We start from the raw sequence: 6,000 nt of genomic DNA, 5'->3' as shown, positions 1-6,000 counted from the left end.
TTTTGGCCTGTCTTCAAATTAGCTGATAGCTTTCTTTGATATTTCCACTGTGCTATTAAGCTTATCAAATGAGTACTTTATTGCTGGTATTATATTTTTTATATCAAGCATTTCCATTTAATTTTTTTAAACAGTTTTTGTCTCTACTGAAATTCTCTTTGTGGTCAGACATATTGCCTGCATTCTCTACCACCTTCTGTCATAGTTATGTTAAACTGTCTTTCGAATACATCTAATATCTCAGCCTTTCCTGAATTTTTTTCTATGGATGTTTTCTTTCCTAACTATGGGTCACATTTTCTTATTTCTTCATTTGTCTCATCATTTTTGAGAAGCATTATGTGTAAAAGAACTGTAGTAAATAACCTTTGCCTCAGAAAAGGGCATACCCTTAGTCCTGTCAGGCCTCTAGTGTGGGGGCTGAGTCATTACCAATTTGCATTTGAGCTAGGTCTGATCTAAACTAAAGTTGTTTCAGGGCACCTGGATGGATCAGTTGGTTAAGTGTCTGTCTTCAGCTCAGGTCATGATCCCAGAGTCCTGGGATTAAGCCCTGCATTGGGCTCCCTGCTCAGTGGGGAGCCTGCTTCTCCCTCTCCCTCTGCTGCTCACTCCTCCTGCTTGTGTGCTCTCTCACTGTCTGTCTCTCTCTCTCTCTCAAATAAGTAAAAAAATCTTTTAAAAAATAAACTAAAGATGTTTCATCTTTTATTGGTTTTAACTCAACACAATCTTTAAATACTTTGACAACATGATCAGGATTGTATTTCCAACTAAGCTTTCTGAGCACAAACAAAACTCCAGAAAGTTCTTACCCTTTACAACACAGAAAAAGGACTCTCTGAACTTTGTGTGGTATGAGGTCTAAAATTAAGATGCAGTATCATGTGCTGCCTTGCCATGTGAAGCCCGGAAGGCCTCAGCTGGCCTAACCACAAGCCGTCTTCCCCACTTTGCCCTGGTGGATAAAGTCCCCTGGTCAAACAATCCTTCTTATCGAAGGGACCAGGCACACTTCCTGCTTGTCCCTAAGTGGTGGGTTTCAATTCCCAGTCAGTACATGGAATTATTTAAACAAGCCAAGTGCATCCTCCCATGGGAGCCAGGAGGCACCCCACACCCTCATTATTATAAAGCCTACTTCGCGTAGCCCCTATTTGTTCACTCTGTTCCTGAGAGCTTCTTCTGTGTGGCCCTGTGTGGTATGTGATGCTGTCCTCCTCAGTGTGAGTATATGTATGAACTGCTACCAGTCTCATCCATCCAGTGTCTGGTATCATGTGTTCAGCCATCCCCATAACCCTAGGGTGGGAATTCCTCCTCCTCAGTGGGGTAAAGAGGAGGTGATTCAAACACTGCGGGGAGGCCTGCTACTTTACAGTAAGAAATCATTTTTCTTTTTTTTTTAATCTCTGGGGAGTTCTCTTATTTTTCTAGATCCACCTGTGAATTTCTACACCATGAAGATATCTCTCTGAACTTTTGCCTCCTCTCCAGCTTTTTGGGGACCATCGGAGTGTACTCAGTGAAGACCTGGCGTGCCTCAAAGCTATTTTTATTTTCCAGTTCTCTTGCCCTTTACCCAGGCTTTGGAGGGTTAGAGCAGTGACTCAGTGGAGCTCCCTTGATGATGAAATTTCTGGCTTCTCTATTGGCCTTTTTTCAGCACCCAGGGGAGAGATGGGGGCTGATGCCTTGTCGCAACCTTGAGAAGGTGGAAGTCTAAGGCCCTCCATTCAGCCTTTGCGTCAAGGGTGGGCATGGGATCACATGTTTTCTGTAGCTTTGGTGGGGGTAGTGCAGCAATTGACTAGATGCCTGTCTTTCTGAGCTGGCCATTTTTTAGTCCTTTTGGCCTTTCTGGGAACTTTTATTGTTTGTGCCGTTGGTGCTCCTAGTTTGCCAAATTCTCTAGCACTGGGATCTGAGACAAAAAGAAAATCCAGAGAACTCAATGTTATGTTGTTTCTTGGGTCCTCCTAGACAGTCTGCCTTTTTTGTCTCTACCTTTCAGAGTCTTCTTATGTTCGTTTGATATATACTGTGCAGGATTTTCAGAGGAGCTTAGCAGGAGGAATAGGGGAAAATTGTATCTATTCCGTATTTTCAGGAGAAGTCACTCAATGGCCAGAAATAAATTGGGAAATGAAATATTGTTATTTCTAAAATTTTCAAAAGAAATAAATCTTAATTTCATTTGAAGTATACTGTTCTACTACAATGGGAAATATAAATTAAGCACTAAGATAATGTTGCAAACTATCAATATAGACTTTTGCTTATGTGGGATATTTTGTCTTGTGTTATCAAGTGTTCTCTATGTTCTTAATTGTAAAGTTAAAAATTTAATATTAAGACTAACAATGTTGTGTTTTCTTTCCCGACAAACTAATATGCTTTTCTCACTTAATATTAAGAATGATATAATTCATTATACTTCCATATTCCCTTTCCTACCAGCCCACTAAGACTTAAATTTTGTTCTTAATTTTAATTTGCATACCTTAGATTTTTTTCTGCCATTCCTACTGCTTCATTTTCCTTTATTACACAGCTCTTAGTCTTTGCTTTGATTCTCATGTGCCTGTGATGGTTTCAAAATAAGCTATTTAAAATACATTTTGAAAACAAGTGAGGTAGAAATAATGGGCTTTCTAAATTTTATTTTGGAAAGATTTAATTTACAGAATTAAAAGATTTATTTAAAGATTCAATCTGGTTGAAGGGGTAGTCATAAAGTGAGTATATTGTGTTTATTTAGATTGTTTTTTGTTTCTTTTGTGTGGTTATAAGTTGGAAAAATAGATACCCTTTTTAGCCCTCTGGCAGGTGCTATTACTGAAGTACATTCACAGTTTCATCCATTTATTCATTTATTTAACAATAAATATTTATTGAATACCAACTATGCACTGTTCTAGATGATGGGAAAGTAGCAGTCTTCTGCTGTCTTGGAGGTTCCATTCTAGCAAATGAAAGAAGCTAATTATTGTGCTGTCAAAAATAAGGCAATGTCATCCCTTACAATACAGCACAGAAATTTAAAAACGCACCCAACCAAAGGGAAAAAAAACAAAAACAAAAGTTTAGACTAAAAGCAAACTTAAAAAAGCACAAATTTTCTCCTCTAATTCCATAAACTCAAAGTAACTGAAGTCATTAAATTATTAGTGTATCTCTGTATATGTTTTAGCTGTGAGATAAAAGCAAAAAATAAAGAAGTTAAAAACCATTGAGAAAATGAATTTAAGACAATTCGACAGTTATTTTCCTCAAATTTCCATAAATTTAGAAGTTTACTACCTCTTTTATGGGGTATATTATTAGATGGTGGAAAGATTCAGAATAGGACATAAATATCTGTTCTGTCAATTACCAGTGTGTTACTCTAGGACATTATTTAACTTCCTTAAGCTTAATTTTTTTTATCAGCAAAACGAGAGTAGAATACTTACCTAGCATGACTGGGAGAATTAAATAATATGCCAAATTTAACTTATCTAGCACATTTTATGGCTCATGAAATTCTTGCTTAAATCTGTTTTTTTCCCTTTCCCTCCCCTTCCCAGCCTTTTGACTGTATGCTTACAACTCCCATTGTCTGTATATGTATTCAAAAGGTTTTCATTACTTTCAAGAAACATAAAATTGAAAAAGGCTTAGAACTTTGTTTTCTTTTTTTCTTTTTCTTTTTTTTTTAAAGATTTTATTTATTTATTTATTTGACAGAGAGAGAGACAGCCAGCAAGAGAGGGAACACAGCAGGGGGAGTGGGAGAGGAAGAAGCAGGCTCCCAGAAGAGGAGCCTGATGCGGGGCTCGATCCCAGAACACTGGGATCATGCCCTGAGCCAAAGGCAGACGCTTAAGGACTGAGCCACCCAGGTGCCCCCAGAACTTTGTTTTCTGTGATTATTTTTTGGCAGTGACAATTTATGAAGGAGGGTTATAATGAAATATTATTTTTAATGTTTTAGGGCACCTGGGTAGCTCAGTCAGTTAAGTATCTGCCTTGGGCTCAGGTCATGATCCCAAAGTCCTGGAATCAGTCCTGCATCAGGTTCCCTGCTCATCAGGGAGTCTATTTCTCCCTTACCCTCTGCCCCTCCCCTCCGCTCATGCTCTTTCTTTCTCAAAATAAATAAATAAAGTATTTAAAATAAAAAAATAAATAAATGTTTTAAATTATTTTTTAAAAATAAGAATTTCTCACGTGAAAAGGAAAGAAAGAAGTGGCTAAGAAATTCTATTAATCTAGTAGAAGTTACTTACATCTCAACATTCTACAAAGAATAATACTCTTACAGCCATAGAAATTGTTTTAAATAATACATACCACCATCTACAAGCAATGAAATCCTCAATCTAAGATTCTCTTTTAACTCATTTATATTTTTATTTCAATTTAATAAGCATTTTTTCTAGTGATTAGAAAATTGATCCATGCATATTATAAGGGAAAAAAGAAAAATAGAATGAACCCATTATCTCATTACCAAAAGAGAACTCAATTTGCAATATGTATTCAATCCTATATTTATGATACAATGAAAAATGACCCAAAAAACCTCCTGATAGCACATAATATAATGAGCTTCATAGTTCCTTTCTTATAAAATTACTCAAAATGAATACATGGCAATAGGGTAAAACATAAGATAAACAATCTAGTGAGCAATGTGGGGTATAGCAAAATGATGGGATACATGTATATGAAACTCTGATGGTATGGCTTAATCCACAGATAGTATTTAAAGCAGTTAGAAGAATGGATTGAGTATCTTTAGACAGTAATCCCAGGAATATTATTTTTCTTAATTGTTATTTGGTGAGTATTAATGGGTCTGAGAAAGCAGAATTTGAGGTTAGGCCTCTGACAGTTTCTGGAATAGAGATATTTTATGTCTCTAATTACAGGATGATCCATACATCTAAAACCTCCCAATAAGCTGGGGATTCTCTGGGGAGTTAAATGGAAAGATGGCTTGGTGGATTGATAATGAGATACGGAACCTTTAGCCTTTTGATCACAAGGTCATTTGTAAGCTAGGAGGAGGGTAACCAAAAGTCGTTATTGGTCAATACCTTACAAGAGCAAAATAAATTGGTTAGCTCAGTTCAGTTTTTATTACCATTTGAGAGCAATTTGTTACCAGTTATAGATCCAATGTGTGACCCTTTACCACTAAAGTTCACTGTCCTGAACAGGATAAAGATGTATTTTACAAACCATGGAAGCAAAAAAAAATTAAAAAAATAAAAAAGAAAAAGGAAAAAAATCTATGTGTGCCATTGTTCATCTGCTTTTACTAAATCTAAGAAAATGGATTTTAAGCTGTACACCAAACAGAAAATTTTTTCTTGGGTTTTTCCCAATTACTCATTTGCTCTAAGCCAAGGCTAGTTGTTCGTGTCTTTTACAGATAAAGATGGTGAAATGTCTTTTTCTTACTAGTGAAGAAACCAGGTTTGTGTTGTGAAAATTATGCCCTTTTTAGTGATGAATTGTTGCCTGGATTTTCTGTGCTAGACCTATTTGTTCTTTTACTAATGCAAGGTATGTAGGATTGTTCCATGGTATATCCAAGAAACAGATGCTTTGTACTTCATATTAAAGTTAATTAGGGTTGCTACTGGTTAATATGTGTCTTAGTTTAAATAACCTCATATTATATATCTCTAATTTGTCAACAATATACTTGTAGAAATAAATGGCAAAAATTAAGGGGAGAAAAAAGTATTATGACCAAGTAGTTAGTAGTTCAGAGAAAAATTAGGCCTTGTTTCAAATCCTGGTGCTCTGTATACAGGATTAGGGACAGGAGTATATATCTACGGTAATATATGACCCAACAGGCACGAGGTTTCCGGTTATCCAATTCTGAAAGAAAAAAATTCTATGACTGAATATTCAGCAAGAGTCTAATGCCTGGCACAAAAATTAGCAGATAGATTAATTACACATAGATCTGGCTTTCGGATGACATAATAGACCATAAGC

General features: G+C 36.1%; 1 protein-coding gene across 3 annotated transcripts in view; it reads left to right on the top strand.

The window, feature by feature from the left end:
* Nucleotides 1–1,051: 1,051 nt before the first annotated feature.
* The window catches only part of MMRN1 (multimerin 1), a 62,759-nt gene continuing 57,810 nt past the window's right edge, over nucleotides 1,052–6,000 (top strand). Inside the window, exon 1 of one of the 3 annotated variants that reach the window (XM_019798030.2) lies at nucleotides 1,052–1,226. The gene's annotated coding sequence lies outside the window, so the exon portion shown is untranslated. Of the gene's footprint in view, nucleotides 1,227–1,258; nucleotides 1,381–6,000 lie in introns of those variants that run through there. The other 2 variants (XM_002917710.4, XM_011223032.3) reach the window with 2 other exon arrangements.

The sequence above is a fragment of the Ailuropoda melanoleuca genome, chromosome 11 (genome assembly GCF_002007445.2).
Source record: "Ailuropoda melanoleuca isolate Jingjing chromosome 11, ASM200744v2, whole genome shotgun sequence".
Classification (NCBI taxonomy): Eukaryota; Metazoa; Chordata; class Mammalia; order Carnivora; family Ursidae; genus Ailuropoda; species Ailuropoda melanoleuca.
This window is presented reverse-complemented; position numbering and strand designations above follow the sequence as displayed.